We start from the raw sequence: 23535 nt of genomic DNA, 5'->3' as shown, positions 1-23535 counted from the left end.
ATGATCATTTTAGAAAAGAAATACATCTATAGGAGTATTTACACTGAGGCCTACACTATCAATCAATATGTCACTTATTATCAATTTGGGGAACAGCTGCATTGCTTTAACAGCTGACAAAAGAGCCTAAACAAGGAAAAAAATAAATTGTCAAGCTGAAAAGTATCTTAGAGGTCACTGAGCACCACCTTCTAGTTTTCCAGATAAGGACACTAAGAGGAATAATTACTACCCCAATGTCACACTATGCATTATGAGAAGAGAAAAGATAAGAGCTCAGAGGGGCCTACACGGCAGAGACTACATTTGAATACGGAGAATCTGAGAAGATGTCACTGAATTTTAAATAAATGCTGCATCCCTTCTAGCAGTTTATCTTTCAGTCAAGGATAAATGCAAACTGCAAACAAACCCTGACTTTATGTGAAGCAGTCCAGCTCAGAGATGCACAGCAATAACTCTTGTGTGACTAAGCAAAGGCCTCAGCTGCTTTAAAGCTTCACATGCTTTAATCTCCACACTATCAGCCTGGTCCACTTTCTCACAGTAGAAAAGAAGTAACAACTTCTAGCTTTGTAAAAGTTTCAGATGATTTTAGGAGATAAACATCTAAATAGGTTATATTCTTCAAAGTTCATACATTGGTGAATGAGGCTATTATAGAGGAGGAGAATCTCAGGTATGTGGAATATACAAGATATTGATAATGAACAGTGAGCAGATTCTACAAAGATCTATTAGAAACACTGAGGTCCCATGACTAAAATGAAAGACAGAGAAAATAAAATCATCACTTCTCTGGAAAAATGATTAATGGGCAGTTTGTGGGAGGAAGGTGGAGGAAATTTTTTAACCCATGTTTTTGTGGCACAATGCTACAAATGTGTGTGTATGCTGATTAAAGAAGAAAGACTTAGAGAAAACTATTATCTCACATCTTCTTCTAGGAAGAGCCTGGATAAAAACTGATGAGCTGGGGTTGAGTTCAGAGAAAGTGGGTTGACTGCCCTTGCCACACAAACTGAATCATTTTGAATAAGAACAAGATGGGGAGTTCCCGTTGTGGTGCAGTGGTTAACGAATCCAACTAGGAACCATGAGGCTGCGGGTTCGGTCCCAGCCCTTGCTCAGTGGGTTAATGATCCAGCGTTGCCGTGAGCTGTGGTGTAGGTCGCAGACGCGGCTCGGATCCTGCATTACTGTGGCTCTGGCGTAGGCCGGTGGCTACAGCTCCGATTCGACCCCTAGCCTGGGAACCTCCATATGCCACAGGAGCAGCCCAAAGAAATAGCAAAAAGACAAAAAAAAAAAAAGAACAAGATGGGCTTAAGCCAGATTAAATTTGGTGTGTATGTATGTATGTACATTTGTATTACATACATATTTATTTTTCACGTATTTAATTAGTGTCAAAGGTAGCAGTGATGGTAGAAAGGAACCCTGGAATAAAAAGCAGAAAACTTGAGTTCACATCCCAGATATGCATTTACCTGTCTTCAGGCTTTCATCAAATCAACAGCCTCAGGATTCTAGAGCTAGAAAATCAAAACCTCAGAAATCACCAAAGGCAATGTCCTCGTTTCAAAGATGGGGAAACTGTGCTAAGTCTTGCTCAAAATCAGAGATCTTAGTAACTAATTAGCTGAGTAAGGGCACAGTCAGCAACTACCCTAACCTTCCTCTTTATAACCTTCTATGACTGGACAATCTGGAAAGAAAAAAATGACCTTTCCCTTGAAATTAGGATAATCACATGGCCAAGGTTTTACCAATCTCACAAATGTAGGAAGTATCATGAGTGGGCTAGTACAGAGGTAGAGTTTCTTCGTCTCTGTTTTAATCACCCACACTGTAGGTTGTATTTAAGGAGGAAAATGAGTTGATGGGGACTTTTCTTTCTTTTTAATGAATCACAGAATTTTTTAAATGGCAATACAACATCTGAAATATATGATTAATTTTGAATATTATGCATAGAAATGTGTCATAATTTCTTTCAATACACAGTTTTTAAAAATATATATTTATTCAATTTTGTGACCAAGATTTTCCCCAAGGATATATCTCTAAATGAAGGAACAGTTTAATTTAGACAATTTTAATTTAGAACAACTTGAGTAATATTTTTCAAAGCCAAGATATAATGAATATACTTTCTTAAACAAAACATAGATTGCTTGCATACTTATATGCAGTTATATTTTGAAGTGCCATGAAGATTTATGAACTTTTAGAAGAAAAGAAATCCAAAAAGAGTTTCAGAGGAAATGTACTCTCCAGAAAAGCCAAGGCTAATCTGGAAATAGAAGCAGGGTCATTGTCAACAGCAGCCAGAAGACAGACCAAAGGATGTTTATGTTTACACCAAGGAATCTTTCCAGTTTGTTGAAAGTTAGCATGTTACTTTATCACTTCCTTATTTAATCCTGCTCAATAACTATGACAAACATTTTATATGGAGTATTAGGTCCAAAAACCTCAAAAAGTTTACTAGACACAGACAATACTGATATGCATTGTCACTCACCAATACACACACACACACACACACACACATACACACATATTAAATACTAAGGTCAGATATCTTTCAGCTGTGTGTGAATGAATGTTCCCATTCCAAAATTAAGACCTCTTGTTCCAACAAGAATATCACTGCAAACAGGATGTTGAAATAGAGGAGCCATTTCTCATATAGCATCCAAGGAAAATCTTTCAAATTCAAATTGCCTTTTACATTAATGAAACTGCTAAAGGGATTTGCATTTGTTTTGTTTATTTGTTTTGTTTTGATTTTTTATGGTGGGAACAATACATGGACCTTGAGGGTATTATTCTGCAGTTTGTTTATTTTTATTTTTTATTTATTTATTTTTTTTGTCTTTTTTAGGGAACATGGAGGTTCCCAGGATAGGGGTCTAATCAGAGCTGCAGCTGCCGGCCTATGCCAGAGCTACAGCATCGCCAGATCCGAGCCACATCTGTGACCTACACCACAGCTCATGGCAATGCTGGATCCTCAGCCCACCGAGTGAGGCCAGGGACCAAACCCTCAACCTCATGATTCCTAGTCGGATTTGTTTTCCCTGCACCACGACGGAACTCTGGGATTTGCATTTGTTTATTCACAAATCGTATTTTTTAATACTTCAAAGATAAAAGGGTTGTGTTCACCCCTTATCATGTTTGATTCTAACAGGTTTTCAAAAAGGAGCTTAGAGGAACTTAGATGAATGCTAAGTATATGACTGCCTGAGGAGTGTTTAGAATATGCATGGCACATGTTTAAATGCTCTACTGAAAAACCATTAATGGGAGTTCTGTTGTGGCTTAGCGGAAATGAACCCGACCAGTACCCATAAGAATGCAGGTTCGATCGCTAGCCTCATTTAGTGGGTTAAGGATAGGATGTTTGCTGTGGCTGTGGCGTAGGCCGGCAGCTGAAGCTCTGATTTGACCCCTAGCCTGGGAACTTCCATATGCCAAACCTGAGGTCCTAAAAAGCAAAACAAAAAAAAACAAAAAAAAAAAAAAAGAAAGAAAAAGAAAAAAAAAGAGAAAAGCTATTAATGTTATGATTAGAAAATAAATCTATAGCAAAGTGGTACTGATGAGAGGAAAACATGTTTAATGTCCTTCAGGTAAATTAGCGGCATTTTCAAAGTATTTTACAAATTTGTACAATACATAAACCTACCACAATAATGTGAAAACTCCTTAAAACAAGGACTTTGCTTTATACACACAGTAAAGAATCAATTCAATAAAGATTGTAAAATTAACGGAGAAGTTAATGAATGAAATGCAGCTAGACAAGTATTAGAAACTACAGTTCTTAGAATATATTTAGCAGTCAGGAAGTGAATACAAAAATATGTTTGGCTAGTAATGATAGCAAGGTCTTTCTAGAAAATTAAAACTAAGCTATCTAGCATCTTGTTTAAAAATATTCTGTAACAATAGGCTTACAGTGACAGCTTAACTGCTGTAGCAAGTATGCTTTCAAATGCTTTAACCTGAAGACTAAAACATTCCTCCAGATCCCTGTAGTTCCTCATCACTGGTATTCCTCTGCACGATGTGCTACCATAACATCCAAGAGTTGACGAATGAAGACAAACACCATATTAGCTGGATTAACATTAATCCATGTTACCTTTTTTGGTCCACTGTAATCACTCTCACTTATTCATTTACTTATTCAATAAACATTTATTGAGCTTCTATTATGAGAAATACACAGTAGATACTCAACAGTAAGCTTGACAGATAGGACCCTTAGCTTCTCTGAGCTTAGTTTACAATGTAGTTCACTGGGACTGAGGATAATTATGCCAGGCTGAGGGGAGAGGCTGGAGTGACAAAGAAAAGTAGCAATGCTTACCATACATCTCCTACAGGACAAGCACAGAGCTCAACACCCCTTCCCCAGGGTTCCTCCTCTCAGCAAAGGGCCCCTCAGTCATCCAGACACTCAGGTCATTCGTTTTGGAATCACCCCTGATTTTTCTTTCTCACTTCCACCCTACTACACAAACCATCAGCAAATGCCATCAGCTCTGCTTTCAAAGTGTGTACTAACATAAACCAGTTCTTCCCACCTCCTCTGTGACCACTGCAGCCCACTGTCACATCTGCCAATACAATGGTTCCTCTCCTCCCTCTCCTGTGTACATACAATGTAGTCTCTCTAGAGTGGCTGGAACAGAATAATATTGTTCTCTTTTCCAAACACTTCAATAGTACCTTGTTGAATCTGGAATAAAATGTGAAGTTAATATCGTGATCTGTCAAATTCTATGAAATTTGGACTCCAGTTATCATGGCAAACTGTGTTTCAGCCTTCACTTTACTGTGTTCAGTTGCTCTGGCCTCTGTGCTCTCCCCTAAACATTCAGGCACACTCCAACATCAGGCCTGCTGCACTTGTGAGAGCATTTTACCTCAGAATTCTTTCACTTATTCACTCAAATGTCACCTTTTCAGAAAGCATAGATGATCATCCCACATCTAAAATAATAATGCCCTTTAGCAATTCTCTATGACCCTACTCTGCTTTAATCTCTGTATAGCACTGCCATTTTGCATCATCATATTATATTATATAATACCCTTATTGATTTCTTTCTTTATCACCTGCCTCATCACCTGACAATATCCAAAAGAGTAGGGTTCTGTCTTTTTTCTTTTTAAGGCAACACCCGTGACATATAGGAGTTCCCAGGATAGGGGTCAAACTGAAGCTGCAGCTGCTGGCCCATGCCAGAGCCATGGGATCCAAGCCATGTCTGCAACCTATGCCACAGCTCATGGCAACAATAGAACCTTAACCCACTAAGCGGGACCAGAGATCGAACCTGTATCCTCATGGATACTAATCGGGTAAGTAACCCTCTGATCCGCAATGGGAATTCCATGGATGTCTTTACATGGCTCAGCATCCACAGTAATACTCAACATATAGAGCAAGAGTGAAGAAAGAACAAATCATTTCATCCAATTCCTACATTCTCTGAAGTTGCTAATATTACACTACTTTATAGAAAAAAACTGCAAGATGCAAAAGATAATGCAACCATTTTGGGAAATATATAAAAGGATCCAGAAAATGAGGCTTTACAATTAAGGACCAGATGCCCTGTACAGGTTTGAAACAATGAAGAAAGAAGCAAAAATAAAAGACATCAAGTATTTCTGATTTTTAATTTCCTAATTTATTTAATTTTAATACTACAAATAAATAATTTGGAAAAAAAGTACCTTAATTCTGTAAACTCAATGTGCTTTGTTAACTTCAAGTCAAAAACTAAAGACTAAAAACAATGGTCATTATTTATAAAAAATGAGAAATGATCAAAAACATAGAGTGGCTACTGCTTAACTATTTTTTCTATTTTTCTGTTTCCCTATCAGCACGGACCTTGCTTCTGATATATGTTAGACTAGGCACAAAATTTAATTTGAAAGAGGGGTATATAGCAACAGAGTTGGAACTTGCAAGGATGCAAGAGCTTATAGCCCCCCAAAAATTGGAAAGTGTGATGAGGGCTAAAGAGGATTATAATGTCTTTCCCCATTTGGTGGATGAATAGGTTTTGTGTTTTATTTTAGCATATCTTCAGGGCTGAATAAATGCTTTGTGTACTAAAAAGAGTAAAGATCAAATCAAGCTTACTGCCTTCATATGGTTTCAACCACATATGCACAATGGTAGATTCACTGAAAACAAAACAAACAAAAAAGGATATGCCATTTCTCTAGAAAAGGCCATTGCATTACTAGAATTTGGATGAACAAGAGTTCAAATGCAAGCCAGAGCAAGAAAATCTACTTAGAACATCATTTTGTTGGTTCCTTTCCAAAACAGCAATTTGATAAAAGAGCATCTGCAAGTCTTTTATCTGCAAATTCAATTTCATTATTGTACTATATTGTACTTAAAATTAAAAAAAAAAACAACAGACCAACACATTTATTAGAAGTGTAATGAATGGATCACTTAGGCTTTGATCTCTTACACCAGTTTTAGTGAGCCCCCCCTAAAGGGAGATCAATTAGGAGTACTTTTTTTTTTCTTCTTTTCAAATTGCACTCTCTGACAGAACATTAGAATTTCATTTTATCAAAACTATGCATAGCACACATTATTTAAAAAATAAACTCTCCCTCATACATGCTACTATTTAGTATGGGCAGCAGTACTATTTCATTCGTGAATTGAAAAAAAAAATGTTATATTTAATGACAGTTTCTAAAGTTGTCTGACACTATACACTAAAAAGATCTTTTATGACATAATCAGAAGCAGTATTAAAATACAGTGTTTCTAGGAAAGTGCTCTTTTCATCAACTGACATGCCTCCCAAGAAAATAGAATCTTACTTCATTTGTGAGAGTTTTTATTTGCTATAGTATGCCATTGCTTTTGTGTTGCAAAATACAAAGTAAGAATCTTCTATAATGATGAATTTGTTAAAATGACTTTATATAAGAAAAATGTATTTATTTTCCACCGAATACAAAAAGCTTTGTTATGACTCTGCTCTTCCACGCACCTAAAGACAGTTACCCAATTAGACCAGAAAGGGCTAAGAATTCTCTACAAATATAAACAAAAGAAAGCAAAAGGAGACACATCATCAAAAATATTGCATCATATGTACAAGACCATGGAATACAATTTTTTATGGCCACACCCATGGCATATGGAAATTCCTGGGCCTGGGGTTGAATCTGAGCCACAGCTGCGACAATGCCAGATACTTTAACCTACTGCACCAGGCCGGGGATCAAACTTGTGCCTCCACAGCAACCCAAGCTGCTGCAGTGGGATTCTGAACCCACTGAGGAAATAAATTTTTTAAACTGTTACTTTCTCTACTCCCTGAAAACTGGAAGATGAAACTTATGTTGGGCTTGTGTTCTTGTTCTGGCTATGAAACTAACTTTGTGACTTGGGGAATTCTCGAACTTCTCTTTGCCTCAATTTGTTTATCTCTAAAAAAGAAGTTATAGTATATATTCTTTGTGGTGTTTTCTAACTCCAAAATTCTACAGATTTTCTAACTGGACAGTTTCAAAGTTATTTTTATTTCTTAGTAACTCCTTAATTTTGTGACAAATTAATAGTGAGTTCAAGCATTAATATATGACTCCTCCAGCTGAAGGAGCTGGTGAATTTATTTATTTATTTTATTTATTTATTTATTTATTTTTTTTTGTCTTTTTGCTATTTCTTTGGGCCGCTTCCGTGGCATATGGAGGTTCCCAGGCTAGGGGTCTAATCGGAGCTGTAGCCACCGGCCTACACCAGAGCCACAGCAACGCAGGATCCGAGCCGCGTCTGCAACCTACACCACAGTTCACGGCAACGCTGGATCGTTAACCCACTGAGCAAGGGCAGGGACCGAACCCGCAACCTCATGGTTCCTAGTTGGATTCGTTAACCACTGCGCCACAACGGGAACTCCCGGAACTGGTGAATTTAATGAACTTTAAAAAGGAGGAGGAGAGGTTTTATTTATAAATAATTCCTAAATTCTATTCATTTGAACTTCTGCTCTTATGCGCAGGCTTCATAACAACAACTGGTGACCTTTGAACATGGTTTTGAACTGTGTGGGCCCACTGATATGTGGATTTTTTTTCAAAAGTAAATACTACAGTACTACATGATCCATAGTTGGTTGAATTCATGAATGCAGAGCAGTAGATACAAACGAACCTTATATACAGAGGGGTGACTATAAGTTATACTCAATTTTCAACTGCAAAGAGGACCAGAACCCCTAACCACCTTTGTTCAAGAGTCAATTAGATAGAAGGTCTTGAAGGAACTATGCATTCCTGAAAAAAAGTGATTTACCAAAGTGAAATTATTGACATTAGATAATGGGCCAACCTGTGATGTACCACTAAAATAATATGAGATCTATGCTTAACTGATTATATTAACCTCTGGCATATTAAAAACTAAGATTACGTACCATTGAGAGCACTGGTTCAGGTCATTGTCGCTTATGATTCTAATCATTAAATATTCTAGAATGAGAAGGGACTAGAGATGAATTATGGTAGCTATTAAAACTTTCTTGAAATTTCCTTTCAAAAAATTAGTATTACATGTAATCATCAAAATATCCTATTTAAAACTGATTTGATTATAATTTACCTCCACATAATTTGGGGTGGCTACACAGGCATAGAAGAAATTCTAATTGGAAGAAAGACAGATTATGTATGCAAAAGATAATCAGATAAACTAGATATATTTCAGTTAAGTAGCTTACTTGCCTTTGCGCTTCTCCCTGTTCATGGAGCAAAATGCCCCATATATACACACAACAGAAATATTTCTCTTTTTTGAAATAGACTTATAATGGAAAATAATCTGAAATATATTTATATATATATATGTATGTATACACACACACACATATAACTGAATATATATATAACTGAATCGCTTTGCAGCACACCAGAAAATAACACAACATTGTAAATCAACTATACCTCAATTTAAAAGAATAAGTAGAAATATATATTTTTCTATCAGAGGGAAAAAGAAAAAAGGAATAGAGGGGGAAAGTTCAGTAACTGTAATTCTGTTTATAAAAAAGAAGTGAGTTTTGCGAAACAAGACACCATTATGTTGTTTCGGTTTGTGAACACGTCAGCTGATTTTTCACTCTTCTCTGCTTACCATGCCAACCATCGTCTTTTATATATATTTGAACTGTCTTTTCACAGACCTGCTAAAGATCAATTTTAGGAATCCCCTTCCTCCCAGAATGTCTTCTCTCTTTATCATAGATGGACCTTCATTTCTAGGTTTTAAAGAAAACTTGAAAAAAAGCTAGGTTACATATCCCCTGTTTCTCGAGTTGAAGCAGGGAAGCTCTGGCTCCAGACGTGGCTGCCTCTCCCATAGATGGTGAACTGATAGCAGGGAAACTTCTACTCATACACCTACCATCAGTGAAGTCCCACTCAGAGACAAAAAGGACAGCATAACCAGATTCTGGGTGAGAAAACAAAGGGAAATATGCAAAGCCCAAGAGGGCCACAGCAGACACCAAATGTTTACTTTCAAAACAGGTTAATTCCGACTTTGGCTGCTCCTTGTTTCCTACCTTCTCCCTTTTGACAAAATGTTTTATCTTCTTCAGGGATATCATTGACCTAGTCGATATTTTATAACATAGCAAAATACGTGTATTTTATAACTTAAAAATATTTTAGAAAATTAAGTTTCACAAAAGCAACTTTAAAGTAGATGACCTTATAAATAAAAATTTATTAAAAATGGATTTGGGAGTACAGTACTTTGTTGTTTTTTGCCCTCACCTATAAACTGTGATATAAGCATTTTATTCAGAAATGAAAGGAGTATCAGTAACTGGGAGAATCCTTCCTTTACCCAACTAGAGGAGCCCTTTTCTTGTGCCAAGATAACTGAAGTTTGGATTGAAATGAAAAGTAGGCTTGGTGAGCGTGGAAACAAATCACAGGAAGGGAGAAAGTCCTGAGGGACATTAATTTTAAACAATGGTGGACCTTAATGAATAAATGTTGCCCCACAAGAGAGAACAAATGGAAGTCACTAGAATATTCATGCCTGTCTATACCTAGCTGTTTGCAAAAATTAGCCAAATTTTTATTGTGTTATTTTCATTCATACCACTCCTGGCTTCCTTTGACTACTCTGTTAACTGGATCCAAAACCTACATTGTCCTCTGAATTTCACTCTGACAAATCATTCTCTTACTCCACATCCTCTCCATCCTAACTTGACAATTAGTGTTACCCTTACTGTAATCAAACAGTTCTATGCCTGCCTTTATTTCCCAAGAGCAAATCTACACTTTTCATTGGGTTTCTACTTGTGGAAGCTAACATTCTTCAAAACAAGTCTAAATCTATTGGCATTGACAGATCTTTCTTATGAGACCCTGACAAGTCTTTGTTTCATTTGGCTCTGAGGTTACTTATTTCTAATTTTGCTTTCCATCCAAGATCTACCAGTGTAGTCACAGCAGTCTTTCTAAAATTATAATTTATAATTATAATTTCTTCCATTACTTCCTGCTCTTATAACTCTACCACAAACTAACATGATAAGTTCAGGCCCCTTAACATAGCTTATAAGACTTACAAAGCTTAGTTTGCAGCTTGTATTTACCATTTTTACCGTTTTTCCTCTGAGCACCATACATTGTATTCTGCACACTATTTTCTCTTCCCCCTCCTGTTCCCTTAGTTAATTCTATTTTTAATTTTTTTTATTTTTTAAATATTATTTCCCCAATACATTTTTTTTGTTTACTGTACAGCAGGGTGACCCAGTTACACGTACATGTACACATTCTATTTTCTCATGTTATCATGCTCCATCATAAGTGACTAGACATAGTTCCCAGTGCTACACAGCAGGATCTCATTGCTAATCCATTCCGAAGGCAATCGTTTGCATCTGTAAATGCCAAGCTCCCAATCAATCCCGCTCCTCCCCCTTGGCAACCACAAGTTTGTTCTCCAAGTCCATGATTTTCTTTTCTGTGGAAAGGTTCATTTGTGCCTTATGTTAGATTCCAGATATAAGTGATATCATATGGTATTTGTCTTTCTCTTTCTGACTTACTTCACTCAGTATGAGAGTCTCTAGTTCCATCCATGTTGCTACAAATGGCATTATTTCGTTCTTGTTTATGGCTCAGTAGTATTCCATTGTGTATATACACCACATCTTCCTAATACAATCAACTGTCCATGGAAATTTGGGTTGTTTCCATGTCTTGGCTATTGTGAATAGTGGTGCAGTGAACATGCGGGTACATGTGTCTTTTTCAAGGAAAGTTTTGTCCGGATGTATGCCCAAGAATGGGATTGCTGGGTCATATGGCGGTTCTATGCATAGTTTTCTATGCTACCTCCATACTCTTCTCCATAGTGGTTGTACCAGCTTACATTCCCACCAACAGTGCAGGAGGGTTCCCTTTTCTCCACACCCCCTCCAGAATTTGTTATTTGTGGACTTATTAATGATGACCATTCTGACTGGCCTCAGTTAATTCTTATTCACATTCAAGTCTCACTTTAGCTGTCCTATCTAAATCTGCCTCCTAAGTCTGAGCTGCATGTGCTGTATCACTAGTGATCATTTTCCACTACAGTTCACCTTCTACATCTCTGAATTCACTTACAGGTTATAAACCCCACAAGATTACTGATCAGGTCTAACTGATCACAAATATAGCCCTATTACCTAAACCCAATGCCTTTAAATATTACTCTATATGTCATAAATGTTTTAAAATATTCCTTTGGTATACTCACTGTCACCTTAGATACCATAATGAGCTATTGCTATTGATCCACTTTTTACTTCAGAATTTCACTTGGTAATTAATTATCTTTGTTCTGCTATGTAATTGGATATATTTTCAGATCACTATAAAAGATCAGTAAAAAGTAGAATTTTCTGAACTATTTCTGGAATATATAGTAGTTAGAGAAAAAATTATTACCCAAAGAATAATTGCTGAGAGTTTTGAAATGTAAGAAGCGCCAAAAATGTGTGCTTTGTACTATAATTTTGGAATTGTTTACAGAAATGTTGGTGATGTAACAGGGAAATTAGAAACAAACTTCCTTTATGAGTCATTATGAAATCAACTCCAGTATCAAATTATCTGAAAATATTTTAAGTAATTAAGAAAAGTCAGCACAATATGTACTTAACACTATACACTAAAGAATGTACTTTACCTAAGTCCCTTCCTTTGTGTTTTATGTATTATTTCTCTTTTTTAAAAACGGTATTTGTAAAACTACGAACAACATTTTGAAAAGTGAAAAAGTAATATTGGTTAAATAAACATTTCCATGGGATGTATTTTTACATGAATATTCATTTCTTAAACTGGGTAAATTCCGCATTAAAATATCATCAATATATATTTAGCTAAAATGTGGACGAACCCGCAGAATAAGATTTGCAGAGGATAGGAAAGCATAAAGCCCTAGGAAAAGAAGAAACAGTAAAAAAGAAAAATTACTCTTTCATAGGGCAGAAGGAAAAGACATAAAACCAGAAACACTAATATTCAGATGAAAAAAATAATAGTAGAAAACAAGGAACCTTCTCTGTATTTTGAGGTTTGCCTACAGTCTTCCTGTAAAGCCTCTGGAAACCATATTTAAAGGTTTTTATTTTTTTCTCAGTCCTTGCTAGCAATATATCATTCAGCTGGGAAATACATTCACCTATACATAAAAGACATGAGTTAAAAATGCAAAAGTCAAATTAACTGAATGCAAACTGGACTCCAAATCAAAGAAATACTCTCAAAGTCTGAGAGTAGCTCAAATGCTTATATGTTCTCTAAAAACAAGAAGCTGACTCTTGACCTTTTGTATATATGACTCCACAGAGTCTACACAGTATTTTAAAGTTGTTGGTGGTGATGGTAAAGACACAGGGAGAAAAGCCTGGGTGTAGAGGCAAAAAAACGTGCATTCAGATTCTCTCCTTACTATTTAGATTCTCTGGACTTGAGTTTTCGTAGACATAAGATGAAGATAGTTAAACAGATCTGGTTTGTGGTAGTAAGAATTAAGTAAGATAACATATAAAATTGATAATACCAGTATGTAGTAGACAATCAGTATATAGCAATATCCTTCTGTTGCACAGTACTACTCATGGCATTTTAAAAACATATTAGTAATTTTATTTCACATAGTATATAATTTTAATTATGCATAAAAGATTCTCAGTAAATACTAAAAGCCATTAAAATAATGATAATTTCCCAACTTAAAATATTTTCAATTTGTAAATGGTCATAGCCACAAAATGTTTTCTTTGACTTTTTTTCAAAACTTGTACAAAGATATTTATATTATTCAAAAAGGTGCCTTGAATTTAGTGATAGTATTAGGATTATTTGCTGTGGTAAATCACATTATTGCTTTAACTTTGGTGTGCATATGTATTTTTTCTTTTTAACTGTAAAAATCGAAGATATATGGTTAAAGAAACGAGGTCCAATAAGGCATAGCTAATTTGTGGAAAAGCAAGAAACACAACCCATCAATTAATTATTCCACTGATTAACTTTAGTTCTCATAAAAATCATGAATTGGTAAAAAATCTGGATAGTTTGAGTAAATTCTTCTCGCTTAATTCCATTGTTGCTCTGAATAACTTCAAGTATCTGACCCATAAAAGCAATTCCTGAGTTAGAAATTATGACCAATGGCAAGATCTAAGCCTTTCCTCTCCAGCTTTCATCATTTTCTAGAGAAATCCAGTTCTGAACTTCATGTGTGGTTGGCTCACACCAGCTAAATTTTTGAAGAAGAGGTAAAAGAGCCATTTTGGGTTAGATATGAAAAACTTTATGCAACAAATGCATATTTGGAAGCTGCAAAATGAGCATGCAAATCAATTTATACGCATGGGTGAATGAATATAGATGAGCTATTTTCAAAGTATAGCCATCCTGGTGTAGCATAAGATATCTGTACAAAAGGAATGGGAAGGAGGTGAATTGCTCAGCTTAGTCACCCATTTACAATTTTCAATGGAAAATTGCATTGTCAGTTTCCATTATGCCTGCACAAATTTGGACAAATTAAAGAGTCAACTAAGTAATTATTGATAACATACATGTCTATGAAGTAAAGCAGGAAAGCCTTGCCAGTCATTTGGAACTTCTCAGTTGTTTCTAGGATTTCCATTAGGAAGAGACATTACAAGAATGGTAATGCACCTGACTCTAAAACCAGTTTGAGACCCAGTACTGGCCTATTTAGCCATCACTCTCATTTGGCATTGGAGACGGGTGCAAACAGGGGGAGATGCTATAAATGGAACATTAACAGCAATCACTCTGCTGAGCAGAAATATTACATGGGCTTCCAGTCCCCATACTTCATTAGGATCCTTTATTAATTACCAGAATAATTACCATTCAATCTGATAAATGGTGCTATGTTAAAAAAAAAAAAATCCTTGGAATTATACAGGATTTAAATTCTACAATTCTCTCTCTCATGATATTTTTTCAGAATATATCCTGCAAAATTACTGCCATATTCTGTTCCAACAATATGAACATTCCATTTTTATTTCTATGACAGAATGTTCAATCTAGAATGGTAATTCAAATCCTTGGGAAGTCATGTAAGAGTCTGATCTCCTGAAATGGACTATTTGACATTTCAAAATCATACTGAAAATCCCTGAAGGTAGAGAATCACCAACTTTTATTAATCTGGTTTTATATTTGCAAATATATTTATCTTAAAAATAAGTTAAAGTTTTTATTCCCTCCATGAAAACAGTGTAACAATTGATCTTTACGAGTTACTTAACTTTTTTTACACAAAAAGTATACATTTAATCCTATTTTTTGTGTATATATGTATGTGTGGATATGTACATATATATTTGCAATTTGGTTATGTTCACTGAACAATATACTTTTAATATGTTTTCACTCCCATTTAAATAAATATACCTCATTCCTGTTGTGTTGCGAGGTGCTGTATATGGGTCTGCCATGGTTTATTTGGCCAACTGTTAATTAATACTTGAGTTGACTGCATTTATCTGATGTCACCCATTACAGACCACAGGTAATGTGTATCAATAATAATCTTTTTGTTAGATTTGTTCAGGTATTTCTGTAAAAAATTCCTAAAAGTGTAATTACTGTGTCAAAGAATATACCCATTTAAAATTGTCATAGCTTCTGCTAAATTGCTCCTAAAACCAGTTGTAGTAATGCTTTTTCTACCTATCCTTTATAACTTTCTAATGACTTACTACAAACTATTTTGATATGAAAGAATCTAGTGATTAGAGTAATTTGAAATTATAGTGACCTAAGAGTGTGAAACAACCCATTAAGTGAATTTTTAAAAGGATCCATGTTTCTCACTCTTCATAAGCATACTGCATTTTTCAAAAAGGCTCATTTTCACTACAACTTGAGGATACCATTAATAATATCACTAACGGCACACATGTGCACCCTATTATAGATCTTTGTGTACTGTGGTTAATAATGAGATTTATTCACATTTTTGATCCCTGATTTTTTTATACTTGTATTTCATCTGTGCTGCCAAACATTGAGTCTTAAGAGTGCTGAGAACACAGAAGTGAACCAACACCCCTGAGATGTTAAGAGTGAACATCTCATCTTGCACAGGAGAGCTTCCTAATAAGCAGTTTTGGAATTCTGAATGAATTCATGAATGGCCAAAAACACAGGGGTCAAAGATAAAGCTAGATTTTTGGTTTGTGTAACTGGCTGTACTGAGAAACCATGGACATTACAAAGTACCCATTAATAGGTATCCTTAATGTTGTGAATGGTTGTTGCTTTGGTTTTATTTTCTTCATTTTGTTTTTAACTCAAAAACTATTTTTCAGCCTGCTCACCCTACTCCAGGAAAAATTCATACCAGTGATAAAACCCTTTTATCCAAAGTTCTATTTCCCAGTGGAAGAGCAAAAACAGAATATAAAAGGTTTGATGCAGCAGTGACACCACTGGAACGTGCTGCAGTCAGGCAGGAGGCGGCTCGGCAGAAATCTCACACCTGGGGGATTAGGATTCTGTACTGGGAGGATACCCTGGAGATGGCAGCAGGAGCAAGAGAAGTATAAGGTGAGCTGAGATACAGGCAGCAGCTGTAACTCGAGCTCAACCACATTCAAGGAAACATGAAACTGGGGCAGCCCACTGGGTAAAGAGGACAACAAGGGCAGGTGGCTCAGAGCAAACACAAGCATGTGGGCAGAGAGCCTGCCCAGAGAGGATTGCAGGGACTCCCATGTGCAGCAACAACAAATTCAGGCAACTGGGGAAGTCAGTCATGCTTTGTAGCAGCTGGTGCCATATTTTACTCAAATGCATCTGTGAATTATAACTTCAGACACTCTTGAAATAGTTTTTGTGGTTATTTGGGGTTTTTTTGGGGGGGATGGAAGCGGGTAGTTTTTGTTTTTTAGGGGTGAGAGTTGTTTTGGGCTATCTCATACTTGGAAGATTTGCAAAAGTACAGTTTCCCCAAAGTACAGTTATTTAATAGCTGTGAGTTGAAAATATATTCTGAAGGTCATTCAAACCAGGCTTCCGATCAGAAAAAGGAAATATTAAACACTTTAAGAATGGCAGTTGTCTAAGCTCTTGTTAAGTATCTCCAGGAATAGAGATTTGCCCAGCACTTCTGCCAGCCTGCTCTCATATTTATATTGGAATTACAAGCACATGCTGTTTTCTCTTTCCTTGGGCCTAAATTAACACACTCTTTTTCATATCCATGTCCACTGGTTAGCCTACTGCCTGTTTCCCTTAGTCCAAATTCCTTTTTCTGTTTGTCAGCTTATATTTTTCTGGCCTACTTTCCAGCTTAAAAATGCAATGCTATCAGAACTTTTCCCTTTACACAATTCTGGACTCTTCGATCTGCAGACACTAATGACAGAGGTTTTGTGAACTACCAGGTAACAGTAACCTACCAAGGATGTTATGAGGCCCTTGCCCATGCCATTTCCAAGGTGTAATGGGAAATTAGCGCATTGTAATACATTTGGGGAACTAACCTTTGGAAGAGCATTCATGAATCAGAGTGATTGTGAGTAAAATACAGAAAGCAGACAACTCTGAGGAGGTGGAGGCCGAATGTCAGACCAGTTTCACAGTAGGGGGATTTGAAACGTTTTTAAGCTCATGAATACAGTACTCTTTCTCTTATGCAGATAAAGATAATTCTAGGGGATACTGACTACATGAATTTTATTTCCACTGAGGACATAACAAGAAGAAATTAATTTATGTCAGCAGAGAAAGGATTTTCATTAAATTTATGGAAGAAATTCTGCCCAGGAAAAGTCATTAAACATTTAAAAGGAATACTAAAAGAAAAGGAGAAAATAAATACAAAATCATACTAGCTTCTACAGACATCTCTTAAACACAGGAGATATTCTCATATGTGATTATGTGAAAGATAATAATTATTTTAATATGAAAAAAGAAGGAATGACAAGTTTGGAGCATGGCCTTTGGAGTCATGTAGGCTTGGTTAGAATGCAAGCTTTGCAAATTCCTAGTGGACCTCAATTTGCACATCTTTAAAAGGGGGGAAATAGCACTTATCTTATAGGTTTGTGGGGAGACTTAAATGAATTAATATATCTAAAGGACTTAAAACAGTGCCTGACACAGAGTATGAGTTATGTATGACTTTGCTATTGTTGTTGTTGTTGCTATTGTTGGTATCACTGGGAAACAGTCCAATGACACATGGCCAGAACCTAGAGTTAAAGACAAAGAATGATCATACTCTCGGTCACTGAAATGTAGACAATAACATGTTTATCCTTATCTTTGTGTTCCTCCTATGCTTCTCTTCAGCTCAATCCCAGGCCTAGTTTTAGTGCCCTCCTCCACTAACCAGAGGTGCAATTCTTTGTATTTTAAGTCACCAGTTCTCAGTGTTCTGGTTGTTTTAAGTTCTGTTAATTCTCTACTCTCGCTCAATTTACCTTCTTCTCCAACAACTCATTTTTTTCACATCTTCTGTTTTCCTATCTCCTGTTCCTCTCTCAGTCTTCTGTCTCCTTGTCTCAATTATTGCACATTCCAAACTTCACAGCCTCCCTGAGGCCTCCTCATCCATCCATCTTCCATCTCTCATGGGCGGAAGAAAAGCCAAGATTGTATATTTGGCCTCAATCCAAATCTTTATTGTGTCTGTTTTAGGATGAAACACAACATTTTCTGAGTCATACAAACAGGGGCTTTGTCCAGGGTGAATAACATCTTGGGTCTGGGGGAAGGAGAGGTGCCCATCATTTTTGTTTATTTCCAGTGACCTCTGGGAAAGTGGACAGCTCGCCACTAAAGTCATAGAAAAGCACTATCCCCAGATGGAGATTTACTCAAACTCATGAAGCTCTACTTCTGCCCATACTTTGGTGAAAGAAATCCACATAGAGAGTTGAAAAAGAATAAACAGCAGAAAAAATTCAAGCACAAAGAGCCTTTCATTGTTATTCAAATTTAAAAAATTATTTTTTTGTTATGGAAGAACATATTAACTCTACCATTTCACTCTAAACAAAAGTGTAAGAGGCCAGAGAAAGAATTAATGATGTACATATTTTAAAAATTTCTATATAATGATAGAAACTGACTAATGAGGCATGTTCTGAGGCTTATAAATGACTCATTTAAATACTCAAAACAAAAAATCTTATAGAGTCCCTTATTACCTTGGTTAAAGAGGTTTCAAGGCTATTATTGACTTTAAAAAAAACAAATGGCTGGCTATTTCAAAATATTCCTGTGGTGGTCTTAGCCTATATTGAACTCACTGGGAGCTTAGTATATAATTTTAACCTCCTAATTTTCTTGTGTATGAAAGTCTTAAACAAGTCATTATTAATATTAGCTTAACTTTTTTTGATCTGAACATAACTGTGGCTCATTCCAATGGATAGTTAATAAAATAACTATTATTCTTGTATAATAACAAAGTTTCATCAAAAGAAATTACTCTTGGTAACTGTCAGAGCAATCTTAGAGCAAGAGTTAATATATTTAGTTCTTCACACAACCCCTAGGAACAGTTGAAATGTTTTTAATAGATAATATAAAAATGCCACCTTGCAGAAACTTCAAAATCTCTAGAAAGATTTGACTTACTTTATGGATAATTTTTTTTAGGTTTCTAAGATCTTGTATAGAAAAATATATATACATATTACACAGACTATTTTAAATCATAAAGACATTATATTTTAATGACGTTTAATCAACATATATTTTTGAGGATTTTAACATGATTTCTAAGACTTTTAAACAAAATCCTTCCCCTCTTATATGATGTAATTTTCTTATATATATCGTATTTTTGTGTATATTCTGTATATGTACACACACACATATATTTATATATCAAAACAAATGATGCATCATTTTAAAGTATCTCAAAACTTTATTTCACAGAAAGTTGACCCAATTTTTAAAAGAGTTTCATGTATCTTCCTAAAAATTTAATTGTGCAATTCAGTCATGAAATACAACATGTAACTTCCTATTTTTACAATGTCTTCAATTGGACAAATTAAATATTTAGTATGTAAAGCATCACATTTAGTAATTTTAAATAAAAACTATATTATTTGCAGAAAAATAATCAACTTTGCACTAAGATTAAGAGCTTAAGCTGGAAGGTAGTACCTTCCATAGAGCAGCTATTTCCCTAAGGAGAGTCCAGGTATGCTTAATTATAGAGAGACATCATTACTTAGAAGAAATACATGAGTCTTTAATTTCCTTGCCTCTGCTGGACTGGGGTGGCTCATTCTGCTGAATCTAGCAAATGTCTGAGTAACACTTAAGCTTAGCTGGTTCCATATACAAGGCCAGTTTTTGCTAGGTCACGAACAACAGTAACTCCTAAGCTGTGTCAGTGCTGCTTCCATTATGGATTGCCATCCACAGAGAATTCATTATGTCTATAATTAAATACAGAAATCCCCTCCTGATGTTAAGATGCTAGTGAGGCAAGTGTTCTTCTTGGCAGCTCCTCTCCTAACTTTTGGACCAGGAGATCCCTCCTGGGAACCAAACTAAGAAAGTTGCTATTTGACGTAGCTTTTGTTCCTGTAATGCGGTGTCAGTGCATTTCTAATTACAGTCCAGATAGTTTTGAGCACATGTAACTAGACAAGAGTCTGAATCAGCACTTTGTCTTGCCAGGTCAGTCTTGTTTTCCTCCCACTTCTTTCCTATAATAGTTTCTCATGTATACCAGACATAGCAGAGACAATACATTTTTTCTAACTCTAAGGACAGTTCCTAAGTTCAATTTTAGGCAATTCCTAGGGAAGCCAAACTTGCTTATCCCAAAAGAGACACTATTTTCTCATTATGTAATTCCAATTAAATGCCCTGAGTACCATCATCTATATCTTCAGCAGAATCACATTCTAACTCAGCAATTCTCACTAAGTGTCTTCTTATGTGATTGGCCTATGTATTTACATCTGTGCTGAGTCACCATGGACTTAGATACTTTCAATAATTTTATCTCTAAGAATCTAAAATAGATGCAAATTGAGTTGTTTTTTGAAAACTAAGTACTTTCACTTAAAAAATCAAGAATTAGTTGTAATATTTTTAGATGCAATATACTGGGCTTTACTTCTGGCTACATAAAGTAGAATCAACCCTTTAAGCATAATATGAACAGAGGCCAACAAAAGAAGCAAATAAGCAAGTATTACAGAAGCAAAATGTGATGACTCCTGACAAAGCCAATACATTTCATTATCAAGAGATTAGGAAATGGCACTCAATGTAAGTCTGTCACAATGCTCAGTTCTGAAGGCTTTATTATAAATCAGCCATTCAAATTAGAACCCAGTTGACAATCAATGAACAAATTTCCAGGACCATTAGCTGTTTGTTAAGTGAAACACACAGGCTTTGTCATATAACGGACAACAATGCTGGGGTAACAGACACAGCTGGACTCAAATTTCATCTCTGCCATTGAGTTATGGGGCTACTGGCAGGTTAGCTTTTCTTTCTTTCTTTTTTTTTTTTTTTTTTTAGGGCCGCACCCACAGCATACGGACGTTCCAAGGCTAGAGGCTGAATCAGAGCTGTAGCTGCGGCCCTAGTCACAGCCACAGCAATGCGAGATCCAAGCAGCGTCTATGACCTACACCACAGTTCATGGCAATTATGTATCCTTAACCCACTGAGCACGGCCAGGGATGCTAGTCAGGTTCATTAACTGCTAAGCCACGAGGAGAAATACCCTAGCTTTTCTAATACATAGTTTTCTCATCTGTAAAATGGGAATTTTATAAAACCTATCAAGTAGGATGTTGTAGGAATAAATGAGGTAAGATTAATAAAGCACACTGTATGTCTTTCACTCAGTAAACACTAAAGAGTAAGTGTGACATCTGTTGTGATTCTAAACGGAATGATTTTAAATTGTGTTCAAATTCAAGAGGGGCTATGGTACCATTAAAGTAGGGGCACCTAGTGATCTTTCTGAAATAATTTGACAGCTTGTATTTTGGGGGAGAAACCATGTATATTTGTAGATTTAGAAAGTATAGTTTGACTAGTAATGTTTTTTTCCAGTATCTAATCACTCATTCAAATATTTATTGAGCTCCTACAATATACTCATCACTAATCACCTAAAATAATAGCAGCTGAGTTGTCCTAATTGGAAAACACACATTGCTTGAATATATTGGTAAATCTTTCACTCAAATAGATGCAAATGTAAAATAAGAACCTATGTTTTATTTCCATTATAAAGGCACGAGAAACTGGAAACAAGTTCAAAGGTTGTATTTAAAACAATGCTTTCTCTCCTTTCTCGTAGAGCATTCAGATATAAAAGCACTTCCTGAAATGGTCATCAGATTTATGTTATAAATATTTGACTCTGGCTAAAATTTGTAAATATGGATTTCCATTAAGGATTCCTTTGTAAGGAATTTTTATATGTATTGAGTGCCCTGGTATTCATTAAGGAGGATTCCTTTTACAATTTGAAGGATTTTTTTTTTTTTGAGGTAGAGCTTATACCATTAAAGTACATAAATCTTAAGTGTGTAATTCAGTGAATCTTAACAAATATATACGCCCATGTAACCACCACTCAGATCATATCAAAGGCTCCAGTGTGTCCTCTTCCAGTCACCACCTCTCCATGGTAACCTCTATTCTAACTTCTAGCACCATAGATTAGTTGTGTCTGTTTTGAACTTCACATAAATAGAATCACACAACAGGCACTTACACAGTTGCTACCTTAAATGACTTGTATATTGTTTAGATTTTACAAAGGAAGAACAAGAGGACCAATGCCTTCTCTACTCAGCTTGTCTGTACTAAAGTATCAACATGCAATAAGGGAATTCTACCAAATTTTATACCTACTATTGGGCAAAAATGATGTAAAGTTCATCTAAAATGACCCAAAAGTAGATTTATATAAATGTCTCACATTTTCACTATTAACATTCACAATATCCTAGAGCCACAACCCTGCTGCCGTTAGATATTTATTTCATATTTTTAAGTTTTTCTTATAGTTTACATCTTGCAAGTACTCTGTGAGGTAGGTTAGCAGGAGTTCACAATATATTGGTATTCTGATTAGGTGCTTCTCAATTTGCTATCTTGGAAATTAGAACATTAGCAGCCTGTTTTCACAGCACCTTAGAGGCAATACCACTTCCAGAATGTAGTTCTTCAGATCATGTGCCACATTTTGTTTATACATATTGTGTGAACAATAACATGGCAGGAAAAGAATATGAGACAGCATTCTTTTCAAGTAGAAATACATGCTTAAGGGAGAAAACCAAAAAGCCATGCAATTTCTGAAGAGCTCTAAAGAAACTAAAAAAAATTTTTCTGCCAAAACTTAATTCAGACGTTTTAAGACTTACTACTCAGCAAAGACCACATACATTTACCAATTCCTGCACTTCCAAGTAACAGAAAAGGAATTGTGCAAGTATAAAGAAGTACACAAGGAAAAAGTATGTTTTGCATAATATTGTGATTCATAGTGAACTAAAATATTTTGGAATGCAAAACCCATTCCTAATCTCAGAATGCAGGTAAGAACAACAGAAATACTGAATAGTACCTGTCCTTTTTAGTCAATTACAGTTTTTTTTAATAATAAGTTTAATTATCACACTTCATTTTATATAATCCAAAACTGGAATATGATTTTTCTGGCATATAAAATGCACAAATGATTTATTCTGTCTGAATTACATCAAATATATGTGTGCAATTTTTGAAGGTACAGTTTGTACAACAACTTCTACTAATGGGTTTACTATCTCCATGATAAAACAAAATCTGAATATCTATGATAGGCCAAATTTTCAAAGTACATTTATAGGACTTAACCTTACAACCAGTGTTGTCACCAAATCCTCACTTAAAAAGGGATGT

General features: G+C 35.6%; 1 protein-coding gene and 1 long non-coding RNA gene across 51 annotated transcripts in view; one reads left to right on the top strand and one right to left on the bottom strand.

Moving 5' to 3' along the window:
• Nucleotides 1-23535, bottom strand: part of NRXN1 (neurexin 1) — a 1114648-nt gene that overhangs the window by 1079988 nt on the left and 11125 nt on the right. The gene's annotated exons all lie outside the window — the stretch shown is intronic.
• LOC146404810 (uncharacterized) lies at nucleotides 718-7768 on the top strand. The gene is made up of 2 exons (XR_014841975.1): nucleotides 718-2901; nucleotides 3494-7768. It is a non-coding gene; the product is annotated as an uncharacterized LOC146404810 (long non-coding RNA).

This window comes from Sus scrofa, chromosome 3 (genome assembly GCF_054392235.1).
Source record: "Sus scrofa isolate SSC_HxYL_T2T_F1_AM1 chromosome 3, Sscrofa_HxYL_maternal_Yorkshire_Landrace_v2.0, whole genome shotgun sequence".
Lineage (NCBI taxonomy): Eukaryota > Metazoa > Chordata > Mammalia > Artiodactyla > Suidae > Sus > Sus scrofa.
Note: the sequence above shows the minus strand (reverse complement) of the source record. Positions and strands in the feature narration are given on the sequence as shown.